The sequence below is a fragment of the Pogona vitticeps genome, chromosome 3 (genome assembly GCF_051106095.1).
Source record: "Pogona vitticeps strain Pit_001003342236 chromosome 3, PviZW2.1, whole genome shotgun sequence".
Lineage (NCBI taxonomy): Eukaryota > Metazoa > Chordata > Lepidosauria > Squamata > Agamidae > Pogona > Pogona vitticeps.
This window is the reverse complement of record NC_135785.1, coordinates 208,785,706-208,800,370: the sequence shown is the minus strand read 5'-3', so window position 1 is coordinate 208,800,370 and position 14,665 is coordinate 208,785,706. Positions and strand designations below refer to the sequence as shown.

Here is a 14,665-nt window from a genome sequence, read left to right as displayed (position 1 = left end):
TGGGCTTTGGCAGGAGTAAGGGGTCATATAATATGAAGACAGATAGTGTTGAATCCCATGGATAGATTCAGTTACTGACTCTACTGATCAATAGCAGCAATACTGATGGAGATTTACTGTGGAGGAAACGTATTTTGGTACTGTCTCAGGCTTGTCTGACAATGCATATTTAAAAGATAGATTAGATGCCCTAAAGCATTAACCTTGTTGGTTAAGGTGTTAGTATATATTTATATGCACTAAATTTCATTATCTTTCGTTGTTTATTCCTTTTTTTCTTGAGAATTATTGTTAAAGAGAAAATAAAAAAAATACTCATTTTCTTATAGTGGGCTGCTGACACTGGGACCTTTTCACAGGGCTTATAAGCAACTGAAAATATTTGGCATATTTATGCTTTGATATGAGGACTTTCTGCAGACAAAATACCTATTTATTTCATCTTGAAGAAACAGGTTATTGGTTAAACTGCACTGACTTCTATCTTCCTGTGTCTATACCTTTTTGCTGATACTATCTGATCACTTCCCCTGATTATGTGATGTTAACTCCGACCCTTTAATGTTACTTATGCATTAATTAAAATTATTTACTACTTTTCTCTCTAGTAAACGATTGAAATAATCCCCAAATCTCTTACTTTCTCCCATGCCTTTGCTTCAGTTTTATAGTGTGTTTCTCAAGGACACCTTAATATTGGACAGACACACAGTCCAGCAAATGTTTTGGGTTTCTTTAATTGCAATAGGAGGTACTTGTTCCCCATGGAAATACATAGGATTTGAAAATGCTTTGCTTTTGATGAACCACATTCTAATCTGAAAGTCGTACAACTTTGTTCTTATATAACTGCCATGTGGTGCAGCAAAGAAATGGAATCGGAGTGTTGAACCATTTGAAAAGAAATATTTCATGGAAAATTGGGATAAATGTCCTTAAATAAGCACTTTTTGAGATACTAGAAAAGTAAAAAGAAAAGAACAATGTCCCTTCCCATCTCTGAACTATCCTTGGTGGATTATATAAGAGAGCAAAAGGTAAATTCTTTAAGACTCTCCATAGATCAATTAACCTCAATTTTGCTAGAAAAGGATGGATTATTTTACATTTCTCACACATTTCTCTTGAGAGAGAAGAGGATTTATCCAGCACAGAATTAACAACTTAACTTAAATCTCTTTCCAAAATATAAGGGCTTGGGAAATCTGCCAAGTTTAGAAATATTCCGTGAAGTTAGTCATGTGAGTTAAATCTTGGAGTGAATAAACTGAGTAATGTAGCATGCTGAATGGCAGCCAGTACATATTTAAAATATACTATACCTGTCTTCTTCACTCTTTCAAATATATTTTATATTAAGTGGTTTGATAGTCACACTTGTTGCTTTTCTAGGATTAAAGGCAAATGAAACATTTTGTTCGAACACAATATGGGACCATAGGTAAGTATTTAACCTTTAAGTTGTACTTTGTGGTTGTCAGTTGGTGTCTCACAGTTTTGTGTGTTTTTTTTTAATCATGTACTGTATATGCACATCAGTTTATCATCATTTGACTACTGGATAATTGTCGGGCAGATGTGTGGATTGTCTCTACTGAAAAGTATCCCAAGGCAGTGAACAGGGCCAGGTGCAGGATCAACTGTGATGGCAGAAACACTTTGCTTTTGAGTGGGTGGAGGCTTTATACCCAATCTCAGGAGACTAAACCTTTGATTCCCCACCTTGACAGAGATGGCACGAAGAACTTGCCAAATGTGGGAGGGGGCAGGGTCTTTTGTTTGTTTGCCTGCTTGCTTGTTCTGGAGACATGGAGGGGGAGAGAGAGAAGTATGCGCTTAATCCATTTTTCATGTATGCAAAGGTCTCCTCTTTCTTGCTGAGTAGTCATGGAATGAGATAAGGTACTGAATAACATCTGCAGCATTGCATATCCAGGACATTCAAAAACTGGATTCATAGTGGTCTTCATTTATTCAGTGCAAAAGACTGAGGTGGATTCTATCAACTGCATGAAAGATTCCAAGTAGATACATCTGAATACTTTTTTGAGTCCTGCTTCAGACCTTCATGCTTCATGGGTAAAGGTCTCTTACCTGCGACAGCAACTTGGAACATAAGGCTTGCTCATGTAGTGCTGCAATCCTACTTATGTATTATCCTTTTCCCCCCCAGATAATGTTTTGTTCAATTCACTGAACAAGTATGCAAGTCATCATCTGATATCTAAAAGACCCTTCAGTACTCATGTAATGCCAGTTGATGGTAATTTACGCTAACAAGAAACGGGAGTTCGTAGCTCTATCCTGCTTCTATGAAAGAGCTAAAGAGACATTATGGGATCAAATTAACCATTTCTTTTTCAAGGTACACTTTCAATGTTTCTAAAGAGATCAGAGCTACCAGTCAGATAAAAGTGGCCTTGATGTTTTCTTTCTTTCTGCAAAATAAAACATCAAGGGAAAAAAAAAAACACCCTGGAAAATAATAGAAAATAATAAATTCTAATCAGAAATAACACCAGCATAGCCACTACCCCAAAAGCTATTTCTGGATGCAAAATTCTTCAACTGATGATTGCACTAGCCTTGAGACAATGTAGATGAATGTCTGCTTTAATATTGCTGCCACATTTTATTAAAAAGACAGCTAAAAAAAACCCTTAGGGATATATTTAGTAAGAAATTATTGTTTTGGCTTCTCCTAAACGTACACTTCTCTGTTGGTGAATATGAAGAAAATATTTCTTATATTGTACTCTGTTTAATCAATGTTCATTAACAGATCTCAGAAATGGCACTTGCCATAATACTATTAAATGCAATTTCTCATAAATGTTACGTTTATAATAATGTTCTATACTTGGTGACTAAAGATATTACTCTTACAAAGTTATAGTATCAAATAAAGTAGACCCATTGAATTAATAGGATTTATTATTTATTATTCAGCAATTGATTCAATTTGATTACTCCCAATGGTATTGATAATTGGACTGAAATTAGTCCCTATGGTTTCTGCATACTTTTTCACCGACATAATCTAAATACTGTAAGTATATAGTATTACCTTGTTATACAAAGGCCAATATATTTTGTGGAAACTGAAAATATGAGTTTCTATTAGTTGTCAGTAAATTAAAATTTTCTTCTAATAATGAAATAACTGTGTGCTGTCAAGTCAGTTCTAACTTATCGCAACCCTTTTCAGTTTTCCTGGTAGAAAATATTTAGAAGTGGGTTACCATTTCCTCCTTCTGGGGGCACCCTGGGACTATGCAGCTTGCCCAAGGACTCATAGGCTGGCTTTACCCACCAGAGGCACAGTGGGGAACTGAATTCCCAAATTCTGGCTCCACAGCCAGATATCTAAACTACTGAGCTATCTAGCCAGCCTCTAAGAGCTTAGTCTAAGTAAATTTTGTATGGGAAAATTGTGGAAAACATGGTGTGTTCCATATAGAGTAATAAGCTGACCTCATCCCATTCCCTAAAATATCAGAACTAAACTTGAGTCTGGAGGTGAACCCTTTTATCACAGATATCACAGATGTGAACTCTTCCGATGTCAGAATGGTGGAGCAGGCAAGTGTGTGAAAGTGCTTCTGATTGTGGGGAATGGCTACAAAACACTACACTTCACATCTTTCACCAAACAGCATGGTAGGTCCAAGTGCATAAGCCAACTGGCTCTCTTCCCAGTCCCTTGTCCTCACTCCTGGCTTCTTGGTACACCACAGTCATAGAAGCAGTAGACACATGAATAACTTAACACTGAAGCAGTGAGCTTTGGTGCCAGCTGAGAATTGGTAGAAATTAGCATACATGTATTAATGCCACTTTGCAAGAATCAGCCGTTTTCTTTGCCCACCATTGCTCGACCTGAGATTTGTCCATCTACTAGGAGAAACAATGAAGTATAGTATTTCCTCGAGACTCCGGTTGGCACCCTGACACCTGACAACTCTAGTTGCATGGGAACTTGTACTACCTGAATGGGTTTTGAACTTTAAAAGTGGTGGGTTATGTTGTAACAGACTGAATTGTTACAAGCCAAAAACAATTTTTGTTTCAATAGATTACGGTTTAAAAATGGAAGGATCATAAATCAAAGTAGATCACATGATTTGCATAAGAGATCTAAGACTATCTGGGAAACCATCTGGAGAGATTCTGCCAGTCAGTGCAGGAAATAAAGAACATGATGTGTCAATGATTTCATTACTTATCAGGCAGTGTCCCTTGTTCCTACAATCTTTCAACATATACTCACTCAAATATTTATGAAATGGCCAATATGTTGATATGCAAACTATAAACTAATTGGAGACGGTAGCTGTTCTTTCCGACACTACAGAATTCCTTTGCTATCTTCTCTAGAGTTCTCTTTTCTCCTAGGCTCTTGCAACAGCCCCAACTTCTGTCCTTTCCTCCATCTTCTTCCCATGTAGAATTTCAAGAGTTAATCCATTATGACTTAGAGGATGGTCATTTATTTGGAGAACCTACTGGTTGGCTGCATGATTCTGCTGAAGAACAAGCAACACTCCAAAGCAATATGCACATCACTTTAACATAAGACACATTTGTATCTTTGTACAGTGTAACTTTGTATTGGGGACTTTTCTTATTTCTGCTTTAATGAAAGTGGTCAAAAGCACTATTCAACTGAAAATAATGTTAATCTGGAAATGTTAATCTCATATTGCTCACAGCCAGCCAAAGATACTTCACTTCCTGAAGCAGAATACAAATCCTCTCCCCTTCCTCATCATGGTCATATTTCTACTTGTGACAGAAAATCCCACAAAGACCTGTTTCTTCCCGTGGCAATAAAAATGCAATGATGACTAATTAAATTACTAGCCATCTCCTGATCTTTCATGACAACCAAAAGCAGCTGCCTAAGGTGGCTTACTTATTCTGGCACTAATTTTGCTTCATCAGTTTTAACAGGAATGCTAGATCTTATTCTGAGCAAATGCTGTTTCTTTAGATAATGACTGATAACCAATAAGAAGCTTCTCCCATTCTGATGCCAAGAACACTGCAAATACAGTACGAACTTTCAGACTATACAGTAATAACAACTGCATACTGTGTTTTGATAGTGGAACTTAACTTTATTCAAACACGAATGGAAAATTCATGGCTGGTGCCTACAAACAAATACCCACAAACAACTGATGCTGCACATTCCTCCCCATGGCAACTATTCCATGCAATATGGAGTTCATCCATAGCAATCACCATGTGGAGAAACCTGCTTCTGTTGCACCCAAGACCCATATTTATGGAAACAGGAGGCTGCCGCAGATAAACAGATCATTGAAAGGCAGTATGTTTTGGTTCTGTGTATCTGCCATCCTTTAAATGGATGAGATAAGAGAATATCATAATGCAATGCTCTTTAAAGAAGCCTATTATGAGAAAACAAATCTTTGTAATGTTCTCCAAAATTACAATTTGAGTAATGTTATGAAGCATTTTTATTGCCTATAAAAATTACTGATTGAATTAGAGCTCTGCTATCTATTGATTTAGGTGCCATGTTTTATAAATTATAATCTGGAACCAAATTTTCAAAAATGAAAGAGGGAGGGAGGAAAGGAAGAGAGTGAAAATAGACAGGCAGTTTCTCATTTAATTTAGCCAAAGATGTCAATTATATGTTTATAAATATAAATTATAAACATAGTTGCATCAAGACCTATGCATAAGTTTTTCCCTGCTCCTTTTTATAAAATAGAGATTGAACACACTGTAAAGGTAAAGTCTAAAATGGCATTTGCACTTTCTGGTAACTAACCACATATGTAGAAGTGGGGATGAGATACTGGATTCATCCAAGGTATTTTGTTGCCTGAAGCAGAACTACAAATGACTCCTCACTCCCAGCCGTCAAAAGACACTCCAGTGAAGACATATGGTAAGTAAAGCTAGCCAAGTTATTTTACAAGAACCTCTCTATTTCCCTGTCAGTAAAAAATGCAATAGCAAAGCAAATAACTAATCATTCTCTACCTTTTCATGACACCTCAAATCTGCTGTTGTCTGAGCAGCTGTCTCATGCTCTGTATGTTGATAGAGAAGGTCCTGATGACTTCAATCAAATTTCTCCCATTCTTTCAGATTATATATTGCACTTAAGCATCTCACTGAACTCTTTCAGTTTTGATTTCTTTTCTAACAACTCAGACTCTATGTCCTGCTCTACTTGAGAAACGACACAGGCTTAGCTTTCTAGTGTGAATCTCTAAGTCCCTGCATGACATACTAGGGCCCTGTATGCTGGCCAGAATAATAGCAAAAACCTTTGCATTTTCCATGGCTTACTAGTGCTGTTGAAAATATCATGGTTAAGTGCATGCTACAATTTCAGCAAAATCCTAGCAATTTTAAAATACTTTTTTTAAAAAAAAATACTCCTCCTCTTTTTGAATTCCCCCACCCCGTGATTTAATTGGTCCACAGAAAAGTTAGTGAGCTGATAAATACTTTTTCACCCATCATTTATTTCAACAATTAATTTGGAAATTATTTTTGAAAACTATCTCTTTTAAATATTCCTAAAGAATAAATGTTTGCTCTTAAATAAGTTCATAATTAACATTTTATCCAGAATAGTATTCCTAGGTCACATGTTATTTCTCCTGAATGCCCTTTGAAAATTTCCCAACTGACAAGCCCCAGGGAAGAAACATACCCACTGCAGCAGAGAATTGCAGCTTTGTGAATCTTTGTTGCAAAACACCCCTCTTCGCTGCAAGACTATGAGGGATGAAGCAACCGGATCCAAATAGGACAGGAGGTGGAGATGAAACATAGACATGCAGGGACATTGAATGCATCCTCAAACCACTGAGGTTATTTAACAGCAATTTCAGCCTAATTAACAGCACACGTGCGTGTGTGTATGTATATTTATATATAAAACTATATCACAGTTATTAGAAGAAATAGGGTGTTACTTTAGCTTGACTTCAGTACTTTTTATATCTCACATTAGATCATTATCTTTTGTTGTTGTTGCTCTACTAATGGCCTGATTGTCAGGACTGCTGCCTTATGAGCCATCATCTGGAACAAAGTCCCAGAGTGGGCTTATATCTAAGAAAAGTTTTATGTGACTGGACTACAATATCCTTGAAGTTTCAGGGCATGTGTGTGCCTTAATCTATTACTTAACATCTGTCAAACGTACTGCAACTAATTGTTTTTTCATCACCATAATGGAAGTGCTTACATTACTCCAGGGTGTCTATCTCTTCCTTTTTTTCACATCCAGTCAGCCTCATTTTTTTATTTTTTGCAAATGAAGTAGAGGATGTGCTATTGGGATTGATTAACCTTTCTAAAAGTCAGTCTTCTTGAAGCTTGGAGAGAACAAGGCTGCTAGCTTGATTCTTGGCTGAAAGACTGAGCATCATACAGGGAGATATTCTGTAATCAGCTTTCTCTTTTACCTCTTCAAGCTGTAACATTTGTTATAAGTCCCTTTCCATCCTTGAGATAAGATTGTTGATAATCATGTGAACAGCTGTTGAATCCAGAAGAAACTTGATTCAAGATGGATCTTTGGAGGAGACCCTTGATTTAATGCTAAGTGGAGCCCAAGACCTGCTGTATGACAGTTGTTGCTGAACAGATTTCATACAGTGACCACAGTATTATTAAATCAAACATATATGCATTAGGGCATTGCCAAGAAAGTCCAACACAGCTGTATTGGGGTTCAAAAGAGAAAATCTCTCACAACTAAGGGACTCTTAAAAAGAAAAAGAAGGTCAGAAAATAACAATTGGGATGGATATTCAAAACTGCCATGACAGATAACACATCAAGAATGAATACCATTGATCAGGAAAGACCCCCAAGTATTACAGAGTACCAACTTATTCAAAATAGTAAGAGCATAGAAATGTGTTGCATACAAAGATCTTCAAAAGAAACCACTGGCAATGGTGCGGCTAAAAAATATTGTAAATAAATAAATAAATAAAAGGATCCCTTAAGCTAAGTGAATATGTGTGAGAGAGTGAGTGGGAGAGCAAGAGGCAAATGCAAAAGCAAAGTGATGTTCATGGACGTGTTCACTGATAGTACATAACCTAGTGTCAAGTGTCCTTCAGCAAGCTGTCATAGAATGGCAATATCCTATTTCAAGGGAAGGAAAGGGGGAACAAGAAATACAGTGTGCCCGTATACCCCTTTGATCTTTCCTTCCTGAGGCCTTCACTTCCATTAGCAGATGGAAGTCTGTAATTCCCTCAGTCTCTACCAACCTAATCTCCTAATCAGAGATGCTAAAGACAACTTATCCCAATTATAACAAGCTGGCTGTGGAATGTCCCTTCTTTGGAGGTCTTACTTGTGCCAACATTGCATTTATTTTAATGCCAAGTTAAGCTTGATTGGTTACCTAAGCATTTGGCATCAAGGAAGATTATAGTTTCGTTTCCAGTTTTTCAGCTGGCTGGGTTTTTTATTTGTTTGGAAATCTTACATTGTTTGAAGTTGTTCTAAAATTGTTTTCGGGAACTACTGGATAGCTTGCTGGTCTAAGTGTCTGGCTATGGAACCAGAGACCGGGAGATTGATTCTTCAATATGCCTTCTTGATGAGACTCAATAATTCATAGGGTCCCTGAGAGCTCTGCAATTCTAAAATTATATTGATTTAAATTGTTTTAGATCCTTTTAATTTGATTTTACACATTTTTATCTCAACCCTGATGTCTTTTGACACAGGGTAAGTTAGACATGCTGTAATAAATAAATAAATAAATAAATAAATAAATAGTTGACATTTAATGCAAAAGATTTCAAAGTAGTATCTCAGGGATTGGCTATTAGATGAGCTAATTTATTGGCTTGCAAAGAAAAAGCAAGTCACATATGGTTATCAGCAACACAGTTTAAAAGTCATTGGACTGGGGATTAGGGAACAATCTGGAATTAGATATTTGAAAAATAAAATTAATGCACAAAGAGTATTCATATCTTACTCATGCCTTTTCTCTTTTCCTCTTCTCATATGAAGCATCACAGTAAAGAAGAAACAATGCCATGATCATAACCATGACATATTTTGATCAAAAATAAAGTTTATCTCAGAAGGGTTTTTTTGCATAGTAAAATGCAAAGTTATTTCAGAATTAGCATGGGGAAAACATTCCCCAGAAATTAAATCAAAGCTACCAAGGAAGATCAGAGTAATCATTTATATACACAAGAACATTCTTTGACTGGAGTATGCACAGGAGGATTCTTTGTTTCAAATCTATCCATACTAGAAAAGATTTGTGTAAAACCAAAAGAAATGTTTTGTCTCATCACTATCAAACTAAAGGTTGTTTTAAGTTGTTGGTTGTGACATGAACCAAGATTTTTCTTTCTGAAAACAAAAATTCTGCCTGGCATTTTCCCTCTACTTTTCTTTCTAATCTAATTCATTTAAGAAAGCTACTTCTGAAGCACCTAATCCTCAGTATAAAAGGCAATGAGATCTATGATGCATTGCTCTTGTCTTCAATAATAATAGTGTAATGATGCTGCTCTTAATGAGGATGAAAGAGGAGAGCTCAAAAAATGGTCTGAAGCTCAACATCAACAAACTAAGATCATGGTCACTGGTCCCGTCCATTGGGTTCAGGCAGTGAGCAGGCTGATGGGCTTTGTGGTGATCACCAGATAATAGAATAGCAAAGAGTCTCTTAGCAATAGATTAAGGAAGTCAGCCACACACACAGATGAATGTCTGCCAGCAGTACTCCTGGTGGGCAACTCATCCAGGAAGCAGAATGAAAAGTAACATTACAAGGTCACATGTAGTGACAGCATTACAGATAGTGGACAGGGTTCAGAAAGGACAATGGTTACATCATGTTATTAGGATTGGTCTGGGGGAAAGGCAATTAATCAAGCCCTCTGACTGGCCTAAGGAAAGGCGTCTATGGCAAGCTCTCTATGATACTGAGAAAGAGGAAAAATGGTGGCAACTCTTCCCCTCCTAGCCACATGATGCTAGGAGAGTTTTCTTTACACTAAAACACCCTTCACCTCCTGGCAAATAGAAGGGGAAGATATGGAGGCAGTGACAGATTTACTTTCTTGGGCTCCATGATCACTGCAGACGGTGAAAGCAGCCACAAAATTAAAATATGCCTGCTTCTTGGGAGGAAAGCAATGACAAACCTAGGCAGCATCTTAAAAAGCAGAGACATCACCTTGCCGACAAAGGTCCGCATAGTCAAAGCTATGGTTTTTCCAGTAGCCATGTATGGAAGTGAGAGCTGGACCATAAAGAAGGCTGACTGCAAAAGAACTGATGCTTTGGAATTGTGGTGCTGGAGGAGACTCTTGAGAGTCCCCTGGATTGCAAAGAGAACCTAACAATTTTGAAGGAAATCAACCCTGAGTTCTCACTGGAAGGACAGATCCTGAAGCTGAGGCTCCAATACTTTGGCCATCTCATGAGAAGACTCCCTGGAAAAGACCCTGATGTTGGGAAAGTGTGAAGGCAAGAGGAGAAGGGGGCGACAGAGCATGAGATGGTTGGACAGTGTTATTGAAGCTACCCAACATATATTTGACCCAACTCTGGGAGGCAGTGGAAGACAGGAGGGCCTGGCATGCTCTGGTCCATGGGGTCACAAAGAGTCAGACACAAATTAACAACTAAACAACAACAACAAATGATGCTGATATGAACACAAGTTCTATTAAAATGCCACCACACAATGTGACACTACAACAGCTGCAACATACTTTTAAACTAGGAGTCAAAGAACTATATTACAGCAAATCCAAAGGATTGAGCACATCCCCTAGGATGTTTAACTATTTCTCCTCCAACAACCAAGTTTTCTTTTGTAAAGCCATTTTCCTTTCAGTATGACTTCATTTTATGGGTAAAGGAACAGTTGGACTAGAACCTTCAGCCTAGCCTTGGTTCCACATAGTTATCCCCAGCTACTGATCAGGCTCATACTGCAGCTCACTGCAGCAATCATTACCTCAGTAATGCAGTACAACATAAGTAGTATAGACATCCTTCACAAGTTATTGTTAGGTGGAGACAAAGATTGATGTATTTTTGGAGAGTACAGAATTTTAATCAGAACTGGGGCACTGTTAGTTTTTCTGTACCCTATATTTAAGAATAAAATTTCATCAGAAGCTGTTCAATGTTTCAGAGGGGAAAATCCTCTCACTCTTTGATTTACTGAGAAACATTGCCTTGCATACCCGTTGCTACATACTTATGAAGAAAATGTGGAATTCGTTCACCATTGGGTGGACTCAGACATGAAACAGATTAAAGGGTCTCCAAAAATAATAATAATAATAATAATAATAATAATAATAATAATAATAATAATAATAATAATAATAATAATAATAATAATAATTATTATTATTATTATTATTATTATTATTATTATTATTATTATTATTATTATTATTATTAAAAAAGTACACAGTGGGTTGGGCACCAGGCTGTGCACCCTTATTTAGGCACAGAGCAGGCTGAAGTTATATGCATCCAATGGAGATGGTGGAACAGGTTTTCTCTTTCTTCCTCATTCCAACTTGTCTCAGGAAGGTCAGGGGATCATGCTATATGGCAGTTGTCCCCAACCTTGGGCCTCTAGATGTTCTTGGACTACAACTCCCAGAAGCCTACATCAACCACCTTTTCTGGCCAGGATTTCTGGGAGTTGAAGTCCAAGAACATCTGGAGGCCCAAGGTTGGGGACCACTGCTATATGGGACATGAAGTGTGACCAGCTGAGAGAAAAGTGTGGATCCCTAAAAAAGAAATTGAAACAGCTTGTGTTGCTCTGTCCTCATTCAGTAGGGACTCTGATTAGGATTTGGGAGGGCTACAAGTGGTGCTATAAGAGGAAAGAGTTGGAGAACTCTGCTGACACTAGTCCAGTTGTATATGGCTAAATCTGTATCTAGACCTCATGGAAAGAAACTATCACTTTTGAGCATTTAGGATAATTTTAGGATGAAAGTAAAAGACACCTAAAAAAACTTTTCTGATATATGGCCGAAATGCTGGGTGAGGTCCACTGGAGCAACAGGAATGATATCATTGACTGTGGCAGATTGCTACCAATAAAAGGTTCCTTTTGTGATTTTGGGTTGTTCGTGGTTTTGTGGAATTCTCTGTGAGCCATGTGCACCCCCATAACTGAAAAGGAAAGTTTTAATGAGGAACAATCTGACACTGCCTATGACATTATTCCTGTTACAGAGGCAGAGCTGTGCAACAGAATTTCAGTCACTAACTGGAAAGTTGAGTGAATAAAGCAAGACCTAAACATATTTATCTTTTGAGAGGAAATCAAGTAGAAGAGATCTAAAGATAATATTTAAACATTTCTTGGGAAGCATATAAAAAACACACTCTGAAATATAGAAATCAGAAATGTTCTATTTTGCTAAATTAATAGCTAGAGGGCATTATGTTACTCTGGATGAAAAGTTAACAGTTTTAGAGTTGTGACCTCTAAAGTTATTTGTGGGAGACTCCCAGACCTTCTTATCTGCTACAGTGAATTGTGAGCTGGAATTCATTCAATCTATTTGCTAGCATAAAAAGCAAATGTTAAGAAATCTAGTTGCTTTATCAAGCATGCTTGCTACTGAACCTGAAAATTTCTCATTATAGAAGCCAGTAACTAGAGAAAGTATTTTACTCTGCAATGACATAAAAATGTGACTATATGGATATAAGCACTCCACGGGGGGAAAAATTAGTACCCAAATTCTTTAATAAGATATAAAAGGTTTTAGCACACTGATAAACCCATGGTGTTTCGAACAAATACTAATGATCAGAGTTATCTTGTGGTGCATTTAGTTGCAAAAGTTTAGTATTATATTTAGATTGTAAATTAATCTGAATAAAGTTATAGTTATTTTCATGGGGAGCTATTCTGTCTCATAAAATTGCATACATTTGAATGTGACCTTGGATACCTAATGCAGGTTTTGAAAAGACAGGTGAAGAGAACATCTACAGACATTAATATGTTCCTCCAGTAATATGTATATACATATTTGTCATATCTCAGGGATGCCCTGGACATTTGAAATCAATGGTGTGAGCAGCCCCCGCCGCTCCCTCCATGATGAAGCAGTAAGTCGTGGTAGAATTAGGACTTTATTGGGAACAAAGAAAGGTGGAAAGATTATATATAAACACAGGTTCTTGCAGAGTTGGCCCCTGCAGGGTGTGGGGTTGCTGGGGTTCCTTGCAGCGCCAAGCCCTTCTTGGCAATAGCAGAATTTGGTTCCAGGACTGCCCTCTGGAGGTTGGCTACACTTCCACTCCATATGTTGCTCTGGATTGCAGAGGGAAGAAACAGAAATGAATGTCTCTGCTGGCTCAGGCCCCTTCAAACTCTCACTTCCAATGTTGGTCAGGCTCCTCCCTTGAGCCTCTGGCCTTAGTCCTGGCAATGGATAAGTCCCCTAGCTGGCCAGGAGTTACTTCACTTCCTGGTCAGTTAAGCAGATATGCCCATATAGAGAAAACTGTTCACTTAGGGCAGTCAGGAACCCATCCTGGCTTCCCTCCAGTCCAAGAGTCAGCTGAAGTAAGCAACTGGGGAAGAATGGGAGCTAAGATCACAGTCTCTCCTTCTCAGCCCCCTTACTTATCCTCTCAGGGTTTGGACACCACATTATCAGCCTTCCTGGGTTGGGAAGGCCCTCCAGCTCCTTGCCAGCTCTTATCCTGATAAGGAGACTTCATTCTTGTCAATGAGGAATCCCAGGGCATCCTACCAAGTGTTCTTCCTCCCCCAAGCTCTCATTTCTATTCCTATTTCTAGCCCAGCCAAAGCACCTTCCCCCTCTGAGGAGGGGTGCCTGGCTCTTCCACTTTTCCATGGCTCCAGGTGTTTGGAACGGGGAGAGCATTTCTTCTGCCATAGGAGGCTGACCACTCTGCCAGGCAGCTGCAGCTGGCTCACAAATGTCTGTTCCCGATACTTGCTTTTTTCACAGCTCACATTATTGGTGTGTGTGTGTGTGTGTGTGTGTGTGTGTGTGTGTGTGTGTGTGTGTGTGTGTGTGAGAGAGAGAGAGAGAGAGAGAGAGAGAGAGAGAGAGAGGGAGGGAGAGAGAGAGAGAGAGAGAGAGAGAGAGAGGAGTGAGGTCTTTGTAACTGTACTGCTAATATGAGTGTTCCACAGTAATCTTTGTAAAATCATGGGAAAAATGAAGTCTCTCACACCCCTAGCTACCCTATCTCTGGTTTCTCTCTTTCCCTCCATTTTATAATAAGAGTTAAGAGAGAGCCATTTCAGTAAAGATCATTGGTGGTGGTTTCAACACTGCCTGCTACTGTAAGTGACTTCCCACATACAATAAGACTATGGTCTTAGCTCTTTGGGGAGTGCATGGACCCTAAATATCTGGATAAGGTACTCCAGACATAAGCACAAGACCCCCTTTTCACCAACCTAACATGTTGAAATGTGGATAGTGTGTGAGCCTGCCTGATATGGAAAATGGAAAGAAATTGACACTACAGTAAACTACAGGGGCTCAATGAAATACTACATTGTCCTTGTGTGTAGTCTTGGCAGAAGGCACTATTGTTTTTTTTTGGGGGGGGGAAACACAGCTGCATCTACAGCAGATTT

General features: G+C 38.3%; 1 long non-coding RNA gene across 2 annotated transcripts in view; it reads right to left on the bottom strand.

The window, feature by feature from the left end:
* Positions 1 to 7,875, bottom strand: part of LOC140705410 (uncharacterized) — a 62,861-nt gene extending 54,986 nt beyond the window's left edge. For both annotated transcript variants that reach the window (XR_013542890.1, XR_013542889.1), the window contains exon 1: positions 6,022 to 7,875. This is a non-coding gene — a long non-coding RNA (uncharacterized LOC140705410). The remainder of the gene's footprint in view (positions 1 to 6,021) is intronic.
* Between the last annotated feature and the right edge of the window lie 6,790 nt (positions 7,876 to 14,665).